At 50.2% G+C, this 16204-nt stretch overlaps 1 protein-coding gene across 1 annotated transcript in view; it reads right to left on the reverse strand.

Moving 5' to 3' along the window:
* RNPEPL1 (arginyl aminopeptidase like 1) overlaps positions 1–16204 on the reverse strand; it is a 36785-nt gene that overhangs the window by 16131 nt on the left and 4450 nt on the right. The gene's annotated exons all lie outside the window — the stretch shown is intronic.

Here is a 16204-nt window from a genome sequence, read left to right on the forward strand (position 1 = left end):
TTGTTAAGCGCTTACTATGTGCCGAGCACTGTTCTAAGCACTGGGGGAGATATAGGGTCATCAGGTTGTCCCACGTGAGGTTCACAGTTAATCCCCATTTTACAAATGAGGGAACTGAGGCACTGAGAAGTGAAGTGACTTGCTCACAGTCACACAGCTGACAAGTGGCAGAGCAGGGATTCGAACCCATGACCTCTGACTCCCAAGCCCGGACTCTTTCCACTAAGCCACGCTGTAGTTCCTCAAGGGTGGGGACCACACTTTCTATTGCCTTTGTAATTGATCAATCGGTGGTATTGAGACTACGAGCCCCTCATGGGATAGGAACTGTGTCCAACCCAATCTGCTTGTATCTACCCCAGCGCCTAGTACAGCGCCTGGCACATCATAAGAGCTGAACAGATGGCATTATTATTATTATTTATTGACTGCAACGTGCAGAGCACTTGGGAGAGGATGATGCAAGAGAATTAGCAGACACGGTCCCTGGCCCCAGAGAGCTACAATGGCTAGGCTAGGCCTGGCTAGACACGCAGTGGGAGTTCAGTAAACCCCGCTGACCTACTGATAATAATAATAACAATAGTGTTGGTATTTGTTAAGCGAGCACTGTTCTAAGCGCTGGGGTAGACACAGGGGGATCAGGTTGTCCCACGTGGGGCTCCCAGTCTTAATCCCCATTTTCCAGATGAGGGAACTGAGGCACAGAGAAGTGAAGTGACTTGCCCACAGTCACAGAGCTGACAAGTGGCAGAGATGGGATTCATCCCCCCACCATTCATAGGGTAATGGGTACTTTTGGGGACGGTGGTGGAAGAGCCACCGTCCGCCTCCACAAAAGGAGCTTTCCAATACCGCAGACAGGATGGTTCCCCTCAGTGGTTACTCTCCAAAGGAGCCAAGGAGGTTTTTGCGGGAAGTCCCGTTTGACTTCCCTCATCGAACCAGAGAAAGAACTGGACAGTCAAATCAGAGACGAGAGAAAAGTAGTAATAATCATATTTATAATTATAGTATTTTTTAACTGCTTACTATGTGCCAAGCACTGTTCTATGCACTGGGGTAGATACAAGGTAATTAGGTTGCCCCAGGTGGGGCTCACAGTCTTAATCCCCATTTGACAGATGAAGTAATTGAGGCACAGAGAAGTGACGTGACTTGCCCAAGGTCACACAGCAGACAAGTGGCGGAGGAGGGATTAGAACTCATGACCATCCGACTCCCAGGCCCGGGCTCTATCTACTATGCCTTGCTACTTGGACAAGTAGAACCTAAAGGCTCCGATCGGCCCCAAAGCTCCATCTCCACGGGAAGAGGCGTGGCTTGGTGGGTAGAGCCCGGGCCTGGGGGTCAGAAGGACCTGGATTCTCATCCCGGCTCCGCCACCTACCCGCCGAGTGCCCTCTGGCAAGTCGCTTCACTTCTCTGGGCTTCGGTTACCTCATCTCCTACCTCATGGGGATTAAGCCCCATGGGGGACGGGGACACTGTCCAACCTAACTTGTATCTACCGCAGTGCTTAGAACAGTGCCTGGCCCCTAGTAAGCGCTTAACAAGTAGCATAATTATTACTATTATCTCGCTCAGACTCTGACGCGATCCGAAAATGTTCCCGACACCGAAAGTGGTGAATTTAGCGGGCCTCCTTATCTTTGAATCATTCAAGTGTCTCCTATGAAATCATCCCCTGAAGCGGTTGGGCAAACTTTCTCCAGGGATCAAAAACCATTAGAGCATCGGCAGTGAGCTCCGAGGCTCTGCTTTCTAAGGTCGCTAATGACTTCCTTGGAGCCGAAGCCAAAGGGCTTCGCCCTGTCCTCATCCTCCCTGACGTCTCCGCTGCCTCTGACACTTTGGACTGCCACCTCCCTACTTCTCAAATTAATATCAGGCCTCGACTCTCGTACCTCTTTTTTTGTGTTTTTTTTTTAAAATGGGATTTGCCAGGCGTTTACTATGCATCGGGCACCGTACTAAATGCTGGGGTAGATAGATGATAATCAAGTCAGACACCCCTTGGTCCACGTAGGGCTCACGGTCTTAATCCCCATGATTAAAGTGAGGCACAGACAAGTTAAATGACTTTCTTGAGGTCCCACAGCAGATATGTGACAGTGCCAGGATTAGAACCCGGGCCCGTGCTCTTTCCACTAGGCCAAGCTGTTTTTCTTTGGATCATTCGAGTGTCTCCTGAGAAACCATCCCAGGGTTGGGCAAACTTTCTGCAGGGGTCAAAAAACACTAGAGCGTCGGCACTAAGCTCGGAGACTCTGCTTTCTAAAGTCGCTAACGACTTCCTTGGAACCGAAGCCAAAGGGCTTCACCCTGCCCTCGACCTCCCTGACGTCTTTGTTGCGGGACACAGACCACGTCTACCTCCTTCTCAAAATACTATCAGGCCTCAGTTTTTGTTTCTTTGGTGTTTTTAATGAGATTTGTTGAGCACATTAGTATGTGCCAGGCAGGGCCCTATGTGCTTAAGTAGACCCAAGCTCATCGGGTTGGACACGGTCCCTGTCCCGCGTGGGGCTCACAGTCTTTACCCCCAGTTTACAGATAATAATAATAATGGTACTTGTTAAGTTCTTATTATGTGCCAAGCACTGTTCTAAGCACTAGGGTAATAATAATGATGGCATTTGTTAAGCGCTTACTATGTGCAAAGCACTGTTCTAAGCGCTGGGGTAGATACAAAGTAATCAGGGTGTCCCACGTAAGGGTCACAGGCTTCAACCCCATTTTACAGTTGAGGGAACTGAGGCCCAGGGAAGTGAAGTGATTTACCCAAAGTCACACAGCTGACAAGTGGCAGAGTGGGTAGATACAGGGTAATCAGGTTGCCCCACATGGGGCTCACAGATGAGGTAACAGAGGCCCAGAGAAGCTAAGTGACTTGCCCAAAGTCACCCAGCTGACAAGTGGCAGAGCCGGGATTCAAACCCACGACCTCTGACTCCCAAGCCCGTGCTCTTTCCACTGAGCCACACTGCTTCTCTAAAGTGAAGTGACTTGCCCAAAGTCACACAGCTGACAGGTGGTGGAGCCGGGATTAAAACCCATGACCTCTGACTCCTAAACCCGTGCTCTTTCCACTGAGCCACGCTGTTTCTCTAGCCGTGCTATGTGTGGGGGGTGGGGGTGTGTGTAAAAACACACATATACATATATTTAAATATGGCGCAATGGATAGAGCACAGGCCCGCAAGTCACAAGGTCATGGGTTCTAACCCTGGCTCTGCCATTTGTCTGCTGTGTGACCTTGGGCAAATCATTTCACTTCTCTGTGCCTCAGTTCCCTAGATCTGTAAAATGGGGTTTGAGACAGTGAGCCCCACATGGGACAGGGACTGTGTCCAATCCGATTTGGATGTATCCACCCCAGCGCTTAGTACAGTAGCTGGCTGTGTATATATATATATATTATATATATATATATATATATTATATATATATATACACACACACACACACACTGGCTGTATATATATATATACACCCACCCACCATACACTATTCATATGATGTATAGCACCTCCTTGGGAAGGTAGTTTGGGCCACTTCCATTATTATTATATTATACTATCTTATATATTATTATATTATACTAATATACCATGCTGTGGCCATGTTGGAATAATGATGAAAACAATAATAATACTGGCATTTAAGCAGCAATTGCTATGTGCTAAGCGTGTGGATAGTTTCAAGATAATCAGTTGCATCACACTCAAGACCTTAGAAGGGTGTTGGATGGTCCTATCAGCCATCTCCAACACTTAGGCTCTATTCTCTACCCACCCTCAGCATAGGTGCTCATTCAAATGTTGACTCTAGTTTTTATTTTAATATTTGTTCTGTAAATATTTTGTTTTGTTGTCCGTCTCCCCCGTTTAGACTGTGAGCCTGTCGTTGGGTAAGGATTGTCTCTATCTGTTGCCGAACTGTACATTCCAAGCGCTTAGTACAGTGCTCTTCACAGAGTAAGTGCTCAATAAATACGATTGAATGAATGAATGAATGTTTCTACCTGGCTCTCTCATTAGAGTATAAGCTCCTTGTGGGAAGGAAGCCCATTACTTCTTTATTCTGTACTTCCCGAGTGCTTAGAACAGTGCACTGTACCCAGTGGACTCTCAATAAATGCTCTTATCTCTACCGCTCCTCTCCAAAATTGATTTTTATAACACTGAGCTAGTTAGTGGGGGGAAAAAAATACATCACCACACAGAGAGTGGTTGTCTATGTCATCAATTTGGGGATTTGTGTCTGATTTACTCACACCTTTTTCTCTGCAACACCTCTGGCCCCAGCCCCCCTTTTTTTTCTTGTCATTTCCTTGGCCAAACCCTCTTCCAGGCCCTGATCCCATCCCTTCTGAACTTGTCACCTCTTCCCTCTTTTAGCCTCAAAGACCTCTCTCCCACAGTCATTTCCACATCCACTGCTTCCTAAAGTCATCCTCCTCACTCGCCCCTGCAGCCACATCACCCTTTCCCTTCAGAATCAGCAATGGCTTCCCAGCTCTGTCAGGGATGAAGGAAGGTCAAAGTCTTCATCCTTCGCCAAACCTCCCCGGGCCTTCAGGTGTAGATAAGATAGGATTCTCCTGATCTTCCCATCCAAATTCTGTCCTCTCAGACTTTCCCATCACTGTGGACGACACCACCAACTATTCCGTCTCAAAAGTCCGGTACGTTGGCGACATCCTTGACTCCGCTCTCTCATTCAACCCGCATATCCAATCCGTCACCAAATCCTGTCAGTCTCGCCTTCACGACATCACTAAAATCCACCCTTTCCTCTCCATCCGAACCACCACCACATGAATACAATCACTCATCCTGTCCTGCCTAGATTACTACATCAGCCTCCTTTCTGACCTCCCAACCTCCTGCCTCTCCCCACTCCAGTTCATACTTCACTCCGCTGCCCGGATTATCTTTCTTCAGAAACATTCAGGGCATGTCACCCCCCTCCTCAAAAATCTCCAGTGGTTGCCTATCCATCTTCATATCAAACAAAAACTCCTCACCATTGGCTTTAAAGCTCTCCATCACCTCGATCCCTCCTACTTCACCTCCCTTCTCTCCTTCTACAGCCCAGACCGGACACTCCGCTCTTCTGGTGCCGCTAACCTTCTCACTGGGCCTCGTTCTCACCTATCTCGCTGCCGACCACCAGCCCTACCTCTGGCCCGGGACACCCTCCCTCCTCAATTCTGCCAGACAATTACTCTCCCCCCGTTCGAAACCTCACTGAAGACACATCTCTTCCAAGAGGCCTTCCCAGACTAAGCCCCCTTTTCCTCATCTCCCACTCCCCCCCGCATCACCCTGACTGCTCCCTTTGCTTTTCCCCCCTCTCTCCGCCCCAGAGCACTTACGCATATATCTGCAATTTCATTTATTTACACTGACGTCTGTTTACTTGTACTGATGTCTGTCTCCAACCCTCTAGATTGTGAGCTCCTTGTGAGCAGAGACTGTCTCTCTTTATTGCTGTATTGTACTTTCCCAAGCACTTACTACAGTGCTCTGCCCATAGTAAGCACTCAACAAATACGATTGAATGAATTCTCCTTACTGCCTGCTCTCCCTCTTTGCTTTCCTCAAATCGGTCTTCCCATTGCTCACTTTAATCTGTTTCCCCACCACTTAATGTCACCTCTTTCATATGCCTATACCTGGACCTAACATTGCAGATATGCCCAACACCCTCCCTTCTCCAAAATTCACCTGAAAATCCCAGATTTTTTTTTTAAGTGGTATTTATTAACCGCCTACTCTGTGTCAAGCACTGTTCCAAGCACTGGGTAGCTACAAGGCTTAATAATAATAATAATAATAATAATGTTGGTATTTGTTAAGTGCTTACTATGTGTAGAGCACTGTTCTAAGCGCTGGGGTAGATACAGGGTCATCAGATTGTCCCACATCTTACATTTTACAGATGAGGTAACTGAGGCCCAGAGAAGTGAAGTGACTTGCCCACAGGCACACAGCTGACAAGTGGCAGAGCCGGGATTCGAACCCATGACCTCTGACTCCCAAGTCCGGCACCATCAGGTCAGACACGTTCTCTGTGCCATATGGGGCTTACAGTCTAAGTGAGAGGGAGAACAGGTAATAATAATAATATTGGTATTTGTTAATAATAATAATAATGTTGGTATTTGTTAAGCGCTTATAGGTGCCGAGCACTGTTCTAAGCGCTGGGGGAGATACAGGGTAATCAGGTTGTCCCACGTGGGGCTCACACACTTTTAATCCCTATTTTACAGATGAGGGAACTGAGGCACAGAGAAGTGAAGTGACTTGCCCACAGTCACACAGCTGACAAGTGGCAGAGCCGGGAGTCGAACTCATGACCTCTGACTCCGAAGCCCAGGCTCTTTCCACTGAGCCACGCTGCTTCTCCAGTGCTGTTAAGTAAGTGCTGTTAAGCACTTACTATGTGTCAAGCACTGCTCTAAGCACTGGGATAGATACAAGATCATAAGGTTGGACGCGGTTTTAAGTTTACGGTCTTAATCCCCATTTTAGAAGTGAGCTCACTGAGGCCCAGTGAAGTGAAGTGACTTGATCAAGGTCGCACAGCAGACGAGTGGCAGAGCGGGATTAAAATCCAGGTCCTCCTGACTCCCAGGCCCGTGCTCCATCCACTAGGCCACACGGCTTCCCAGGCAGATTTCCCTGACCGGGGCGCTAACAATGTTGGCAGTGTTTTTTCCTTACGTAACCCAACGTTCGACTTACTCGACGGTCCTAAGAGGCTCCGGGTCAGGCTTCTGTTTGGACCTTTCTGCGGGGCGCAGAAAATCCGGTAGCCCCAGCCCTGCCAATCAGCCCCACACGCACGATGCATGTGCGTTCCCCAGCCCCGGGCACCCTCTGAAACATATTCAACCCGCATGCCTCTCCTCCCCCGACCCGCAGTGAAGTCAGTATTGCCCGGGAGCCGTGCCAGAGCTCACTGTCCCGGAGCCTGGCTGGAGCAGATAATAATAATAATAATAATAATACTTGTGGTATTTGCTAAGTGCTTACTCTGTGGCTGGCACTGGTAGTGTTCTTTCCCAAGCCCTTAGTACAATGCACAGTGAGCGGCTCTGTACACAGAAAGCGCTTAATAAATAGGCCTGAATGAATGAATAGTGAGCGCTGGGGTAGATACATGATAATCGCTAATGATAACATATGATAATATATTAGGATATATATTATACATTTAATATATATATAAATATTATATATTTAATATATTATCATGTATAATATATAATACATGATAATAGATACACTCTGAGAAGCAGCGTGGTACAGTGGAAAGAGCGCGGGCTTGGGAGTCAGAGTTCATGGGTTCGAATCCCGGCTCCGCCACTTGCCAGCTGTGTGACTTTGGGCAAGTCACTTAACTTCTCTGTGCCTCAGTTACCTCATCTGTAAAATGGGGATTAAAACTGTGAGCCCCACGTGGGACAACCTGATTACCTTGTATCCCCCAGCGCTTAGAACAGTGCTTTGCACCTAGTAAGCGCTTAACAAATACCACCATTTATTTATTTTTAATCAGGATGGACAACCGGTCGGCGCAATAGCCAAGCGTACCAAACTGCACTAAATATTCTAATTCCCAGGCTTGATGTCTATGGTTGGGTCACCTTTGGTCGTCTTGTACTTTCCCAAGCTCTCGGCAAAATAGGAAGCGCTCAATAAATTCCACTGATTGATCCGCAGTCATTCATTTAACTGTATTTATCGAGCTGTTACTGCGTGCAGAGCACCGTACTAAGCGCTTGGGAGAGTACGCTACAGCAGTAAACCGTCACATGCCCTGCCCACAACGAGCTTACAGTGTAGAGGCGGGGGAGATCAATATATCGATACAAATGGATAAAGTGACAGCTATGGGTATGAAGCGTGTGGGGCGGGGAGGGGGATTTTGGTCTGTTGGGCAGTAGTCTGAGGGTCTCTCATCAACCATGGATTTACCACCGTTACCCGTTACTCTCCCAAGTGCTCTGCACACAGTGAGTGCTCAATAAATATGACTGACTGATTTTAGATCACAGTGAATACAGCCCGGGCCTGGGAGTCAGAAGGACCTGAGTTCTAATCCCGACTCCGCCCACCTGTCTGCTGGGTGACCCTGGGCAAGTCACTTCACTTTTCTGGTCCTCAGCTCCCTCATCTGTAAAATGGGGATTAAGACGGCGAGCCCCGTGTGGGACAGGGACTGTGTCCAACCTCATGACCTTGTATTATTATTATTATAAGAGGGCAGTGTCTGGCTCGCTTTGTTCTCAGTAGTTCCTCACCTAGAGCCAAGCCTATTTTTGTGCTTCATAACTCCTTTCTGATGCCTAAAAGGGGGATTAAGACCGTGAGTCCCGTGTGGGACAGGGACTGTGTCCAACCTGATGACCCTGTATCTATCCCAGCGCTCAGAACAGTGCTTGACCCATAGTAAGCGCTTAACAGATACCGTCGTTATAATTATTATTATTATTATTATTATTATAAGAGGGCAGTGTCTGGCTCACCTTGTTCTCAGTAGTTCCTCACCTAGAGCCAAGCCTATTTTTGTGCTCATCATTCCTTTCTGATGCCTAAAATGGGGGTGAACACTGTGAGCTCCGTGTTGGGACAGGGACTGTGTCCAACCTGATGACTCTGGATCTACCCCAGCGCTCAGTACAGTGCTTCACCCAGAGTAAGCGCTTAACAAATACCATCGTAATTATTATTATTGTTAGAGGGCAGCGTCCAGCTCACCTTGTTCTCGGTAGTTCCTCGCCTAGAGCCAAGCCCATTTTGGTGCTTCATAATTCCTTTCTGATACCTTCTTTTCTTGTTGATCCCATATCCGGCTCCTCACCGAATCTTTGGATTTTGGTTTCCCTCGTAATTCCAAACTCCGGGTCCACTTCCTGATTTCGGGGGACCCTTCCCTACCTCCCAACTGCCTCTGCTGAGGTTCTCCCCGTCTGCCTCCACAGCCCATGCCTGGTGGTTCGTCATGTTTCCCTGAATACGCTTTCCCCGCTTGCCTAATCTCTCCTACCAGTCCTCCGGACAGGGTTACTGCCATGTGAATTTAGAACACGTTGCTGGGGCTTAATTCAATAGGAATCATCGTCATCGTCGGTCTAGAAATGGATTCTGCCTAAAGTAGAGAAGCCGGAGACCAGATGGCAATTTGATAACGGGTTGGCATTAAGGACCCCAACTCTCAGAGCGTCTGAAACGAGGGGCAAAACGGCCCCACGGGACGGCGACCGACGACTTTCAAAAGTCCTTGCTGACGGCGGGGATGGGAGGGGCCGGGGGCGGGGAGAGTGACTGGTGACTGGACCGAGCCCAACACACAACAGACTAAAAGGGAAGCCAACGCACCCCGGGAAGCTTCTCGCCCCAACTGCTCCTGCCCTGACAAGGCCGGCAGCCGCAGCTCCTCGAGGGCACGGAACGTATCGCTTCTTTCCTCCCTATTCCCCAAGGCCTAGTACAGTGCACCGCACCACGTGGGCACTCAACGAACAGTACTACCCTCCTACATCGCCCGTGCACTTGGAAAGGTGGGCGAGCCACTTATCTTCTCTATGCCTCAGTTTCCTCATCTGGAAAATGGAGATTAAGACCGTGACCCCCACGTGGGACAACCTGGTTGCCTTGTAGCTACATGGTAAGCACTAAAACACCAGAATTATTATTATTTGGTCCCTTGATTCACCTCTCCCACAGCACTGATGTCCGTATCCATTCATTCAATCGTCTATATTGAGCGCTTACTGGGTGCAGAGCACTGTACTAAGTGCTTGGACTGTACAATTCGGCAACAGAGAGAGACAATCCCTGCCCAACAATGGGCTCACAGTCTAAACGGGGGAGAATTCCAAGATCCATATCCATAATTCATTTATATTAACGTCTGTCTCCCCCCTAGGCTGTGAGCTCTTTGTGGGAGGGGAACGTGTCTACCGTGGCTCAGTGGAAAGAGCCTGGGCTTCGGAGTCAGAGGTCATGAGTTCGACTCCCGGCTCTGCCACTTGTCAGCTGTCTGACTGTGGGCGAGTCACTTCACTTCTCTGTGACACAGTTACCTCATCTGTAAAATGGGGATGAAGACTGTGAGCCTCACGTGGGACAACCTGATTACCCTGTATCTACCCCAGCGCTTACAACAACATAGTAAGCGGTTAACAAATACCAACGTTATTATTATTATTACTCGTCCATTCTGGTTTTCATTCAATCATTATTTATTATGCGCTTCCTGTGTGCAGAGCAGCGTACTAAGCGCTTAGAAAAGAACAATGCCACAATAAACAGTGATGATCCCTGCCCACAAGGAGTTATAGTGTCGTCTCCCAAGTGGTTGAGAAGCAGTGTGGCCTAGCAGAAAGAGCACGGGCCTGGAATTCCGAGGATGCGCTTTCTAATCCCAGTGCCGCCAACTGCTTGCTCTGGGATCTTGGACAAGTCGCTTCACTGTGCCTCAGTTTCCTCAACTGTAAAATGGGGATTCGATACCTGTTCTCCCTTCTACTTAAGAAGGTGAGCCCCATGGGGGACAGGGACTGTGCCCGATCTAATCAACCTGTACCCACCCCAGTGCCTAGAATGGTATTTGACACAGAGAGAGCACATAACAAGCACCATAAAACAAAAGCACCTAGTACAGTGCTCTGCACACAGTACAGTGCTCTGCACACAGTAAGCGCTCAATAAATACTATCGAATGAATGAATGAATAAGCACTCAACAAACTGCTTGAGTCTCCCAAGTGCTTGAGAAGCAGCAGAGCTTAATGGAAAGAGCCCGGGCTTGGGAGTCAGAGGTCGTGGGTTCGAATCCCGGCTCCACCACTTGTCAGCTGCGTGGCTCTGGGCAAGTCACAACTTCTCGATGCCTCGGTTACTTCATCTGTAAAATGGGGATTAAGTCCACGAGCCCCACGTGGGACAACCTGATAACCCTGTAATTACCCCGGTGCTTAGAACAGTGCTTGGCATATAGTCAGCGCTTAACAAATACCATTATCATTATTAATAAATCCGACTGACTGATTGATTACTACTGCTTCTAATATTTCTGTCACGACTCCCGAGAGTGAGCGGCAGCTTGCCCGTCTGAGTCCCGGCGCGCTGGGCGGACTGCAGGGAAAGTAACGCGTCCGGAGAATTACCGGGCGGTCGGCCAGGAGCGGAGGCGTAGCAGGAAATAAAGGGGTGTTTTCCCAGCGGGCCAAGGGGACAGCGGTCTGAGAGACCCAAATTCACTCCCCGACCCTATCTCGGGTCCTTGGGGGTCAGAACTGCTGGCCTCCCCATGTAGATCACAAGCATCTCAAGGTCGGGGACTGCCTCTCTTCTCGTACTTCTCTGGAATGTGCTTAAGCACCTAGAAGAGGAGTGGGCTGAGCGAGAGGAGGAGGAGAGAAGGAAAAGAGAGAAGCAAAAGAGAGAAGAGAGGAGAGAAGAGAGAGAGAGCCCTGGCCAGGGGCCAGAAACTTGGGAGCCCGGGACCAGTCAGTCAACTGTATTTATTGAGCACTGTACTATAAGCACTGGACTAAACACTTGGAAAAGTACATTATAACAGTTTAACAGACACTGCTCATTCCCTGCCCACAGTGAGCGTGCAGACCAGCCCCAGAGCAATGCATTCAAGCTCTGAGCGTGACCGGATCCTGGGGCCAACTTGGACAAGTCCCGAGCCAGGGCAGGCAAAGGGAGGTGGTGGCGAGAGGGGAAGGACGCTGCTGTCTTGGGGCTGTCGCTCCCTACCTTTCCTGGTGACCCGGGTGGGATGCGAGTCCTGGGGAAGACCCTCCTTTTTCAGACCCTCGGTGGACTGCGACGTAGCCCCCCGCCTAGGAAGTGACTAGCCACCTCCGACTCCTTCCTGGGACTCGGACGTTGCCTGGCCCCAAGGATCACCTGGTCAGAACTGCGGAAAGGGTTTTCTGGCAGGGGTCTCAGACTAGGTAGTGTCTGGGTCCCATCTCTCTCTGCCGGCCTTTAAAAAGTCTCGGGCGAATCACTGAAACGGCCTATCGGATGCCCGGTCCCAGGATGGGCTGAGGTTTAAGGCAAAGGAGGGGGTGTCTTCCTCCCGCTCTGAACGGGTCCGTGCCGGACTGGGAAATTCGTCAAAGCAAGCACCCAAGTACCATGGAGCAGGGCACCGTATAAACAGAAAGACGGGCGGTCGGCCTCGGAGAGCTCAAACCACTCCACCAGAAGACGCCCAGGTTGGCGGGCTCCTCGGCCCGCGGCTGATAACGAAAGGCAGCGGGAGGGCGGGGTGCTCGGAGGGGTCGGCCAGCTCGGGGCCCGGATTCTAAAATGGAAATCTCAGAACGGAAAATCTGAAATCTAAACGTCCGTTTTCCCTCAGATTTTTTGGTCTCATGTCGCAGCCCCGCACTGCGGGGACACGGTGTTTCTACCTACGGTCGGAGTCGCTGGAGTAACGGGAAATCCAGTTTAAGGTACAAAAGAGTTCGGTCCCCTCTGAATTCCCACACGCGGATCTGAGCCGCGAGGGGGACGGCAGCGGCTCCGGCCTCGCCGGACCTTAACGGCGGCGGATACCGATCGATCGGCGTACGGGCGCTAAGATCCGCATCCTTCTTTTCGTTTGCAATGTATAACTCATCCCGGTTAGGCACACCACTGGCGGGAACAGCCCCGAGCAGGAGAGAAAATGGCTCTACCTGGGGCAAGCTGCAGCAAAAGCAGCGTGGCCCAGCGGATAGACCACAGGGCTGGAAGCCAGAGGGACCTGGGTTCTAATCCTGGCTCCACCACTCTCTGCTGACCTTGGGCAAGCCGCTTCACTTCTCTGGGCCTCAGTTACCTCATCTGCAAAACGACCTCGTCTGCAAAACGGGGATTAAGACTGTGAGCTCCATGTGGGACAGGGACTTTATCCAACCTGATTAACTTGCACCTACCCCAGAGTTAGTACAGCGCCTAGCACGTGGTGTGTGCTTCACAAATACCACTAATTTTGTTTAAAAAAGCTGTCATCTTTGTGCATAACGAGCACCGTTATATGTTTACATAGGGCCTCCAAAAATGATGAAAACTAAAAAAAAAATTAAAAAATAGTTCTACTAAAAATTGGGGTACCTGTTAAGCGCTATGTGTCTAGTACTGTACTCGTCTGGAGTAGATAGAATAATAATGATGGCATTTGTTAAGCGCTTTCTATGTGGAAAGCACTGTTCTAATCGCTGGGGAGGATACAAGGTGATCGATCAGGTTGTCCCACGTGGGCTCACAGTCTTGGTCCCCATTTTACAGATGAGATAACCGAGGCACAGAGAGGTTAAGTGACTTGCCCAAAGTCACCCAGCTGACAGGCGGCTGAGCCAGGATTTGAACCCATGACCTCTGAGACCCAAGCCCGGGCTCTTTCCACTGAGCCACGCTGCTTCTCTGATATGGTGGACGCAGATTGGACACAGTCCTTGTCCCCCATGAGGCTTACTGTTTAAGTAGGAGGGAGAACAGGTACCGAATCCCCATTTTACGGCTGAGGAAACTGAGGCCCAGAGAAGTGTAGTGACTTGCCCGAGGTCACACAGCAGACGAGAGGTGGAGCCGGGATTAGAACCCAAGTCCTCGGACTCCCAGGCCCTTGCCCTGCCCACTGGGCCATGCTGTTCCTCTAATTCCAAAAGCGGCCCTGGGGGCCAGATTCAGCTGACAAGAGATTTGGGAAGCAGTGTGGCTTAACGGAAAGAGCCCGGGCTTGGGAGTCGGAGGATGTGGGTTCTAATCCCGGCTCTGCCATTTGTCTGCTATGTGACCTTGGGCAAGCCACTTCACTTCTCTGTGCCTCAGTTCCCTCGTCCGCACAATGGGGATTTGTCCCACGTGGGACAAGCTGATGACCTTGTATCTACCCCAGCGCTTAGAATAGTGCTTGGTACACTTAATAATATCATAATTATTATTATTAAGAGATTCTACCCAGCTCCAGGTCTGGACTGGGGCTGCTGGACCACTAGTCACAGTCAGTCAGTCAATCGTGATCTACTGAGGGCTTACTCTGTGCAGAGCACTGTATTAAGCGCTTGGCAGAGTACAATACAAGATTAAACAGACGCAATCCCTGCCCTCACCGAGCTCAGAGTCTAGAGGGGGAGATACGACCCCAGTGCCGGTTCCCCCGGGGTCCCGGCCGGGCTTTGCCGCAAATAGAGTCTTGCTTCTGGAGCCGTGGCGGGTCGGGGTGTGGGTGAGGAGGACTGCTTAGTACACTCGGGACAAGGGCTTGAAACCAGGAGGGAGCCATGGAGGAGAGACACGGCTACACGTCTGCCTTGTACGCCGGCCCCCTTCCTCCTCTGCCCCTCATCTTACCCTGACAGCCGGGAGAAGACTCGTTGGGAGCCCCTCGCCCGCTTGATAAGGGGTCCCCCCGACAAACTAAAACGCAGTTCTGCCGACGGATTACCTTGCCCCCCACAGATCAGCTCCTGCTATATGTACTTGCTGGAACTCATTCATTTTGACCACCGGGGACGTGACTAGGGACATCAGATGCCTTCAGGACGTCTCCTCCTGGATGTCCGCCCGCCACCTAAAACTCAACACGTCCAAGACTGAGCTCCTTATCTTCCCTCACAAACCCTGTCCTCTCCCTGACTTCCCCGTCACTGTAGAAGGCACCACCACCATCCTCCCCGTCTCACAGGCCCGCAATCCTGCTGTGATCCTTGACTCTGCTCTCTCATTCACCCCACACATCCAATCCATCACCAACACCTGCCGGTCTCACCTTCACGACATCGCCAAGATCCGCCCTTTCCTCTCCATCCAAACAGCTACCGTGCCGGTACTAGCTCTCCTAATATCCCAACTGGATTACTGCCTCAGCCTCCTCTCTGATCTCCCTTCCTCCTGTCTCTCCCCACTCCAGTCTATTCTTCATTCCGCTGCCCAGATCATCTTCCTGCAGAAACGCTCTGGGCCTGTCACTCCCCTCCTCAAAACCCTCCAGGGGTTGCCTATCAACCTTCACAGGAAACAAAAACTCCTCCCTCTTGGCTTCAGAGCTGTCCATCCCCTTGCCCCCTCCTACCTCACCTCCCTTCTCTCCTTCTCCAGCCCAGCCCGTACACTCCGCTCCTCTGTCGCCGCTCACCTCCTCACCATCCCCCGTTCTCGCCTATCCCGCTGTCGGCCCCTGGTCCACGTCCTCCCGCTGTCCTGGAACGTCCTCCCTCCTCACCAAACTCTCTTCCCCTCTTCAAAGCCCTGCCGAGAGCTCACCTCCTCCAGGAGGTCTTCCCAGACTGAGCCCTCCCTTTCCCTCTGCCCCTCCCCATTCCCCCTACTCCCTCCCTCTGCTCTTTCCCCTTCCCCTCCCCACAGCATTAGTGCATATTTGTATATACTATTTCTTACTCTATTTATTTTGTTAATGATGTATATATATCTATGATTCTATTTATCTTAATGACATTGACGCCAGACTACTTGTTTTGTTTTGTTCTGTTTTGTTTTGTTGTCTGTCTCCCCCTTTTAGACTGTGAGCCCGTCGTTGGGCAGGGATAGGTCTCTATCTGTTGCTGAATCGTCCATTCCAAGCGCTTCGTACGGTGCTCTGCACATAGTAAGCGCTCAATAAATACCACTGAATGAATAAATGACTCTCTTCTAATCTGGCCGACTTTGACGGAAACCTGTCTGGTTCTGGGTTCCGGATGAAGACCACGTTGGACCCAGAAGCCGGCCAGGTCAGGCGCCTGGAGTCGATCTCCCGTTTTCACCAGGAGTCACCAGATGATGTCCGGGGGCAGGGGGGTTCCCTGTTAACATCGCACATCAATCAACTCCCATCCATTCATTCAATAGTATTTATTGAGCGCTCACTATGCTCACGCAGAGCAGACAGGGAACGACAAGGAAACCAGTCGGCGTCAAGGACCGCCCCGGGGCCCAACACACACCAAGAATCCCCCGAGCGACACCCGTGTCATTTACAAAAACACTTTTCGTGGTAGGCGCTTCTAAGAATACATAAATACGTTCAATAAAAACGATTGAATGAATGAATGAGAATCACAGAGGAACAGGCCCACTCTCTTGAGCTTATTTTTACATTATTCTGTTCCAGGTTCTTTGAGCTGTCACCTTCTTTCCCATGTACTTTCTTTCCTTCCCGGCCGATGGAAATTTGGGCAG

The sequence above is a fragment of the Ornithorhynchus anatinus genome, chromosome 1 (assembly GCF_004115215.2).
Source record: "Ornithorhynchus anatinus isolate Pmale09 chromosome 1, mOrnAna1.pri.v4, whole genome shotgun sequence".
Taxonomy (NCBI): Eukaryota; Metazoa; Chordata; class Mammalia; order Monotremata; family Ornithorhynchidae; genus Ornithorhynchus; species Ornithorhynchus anatinus.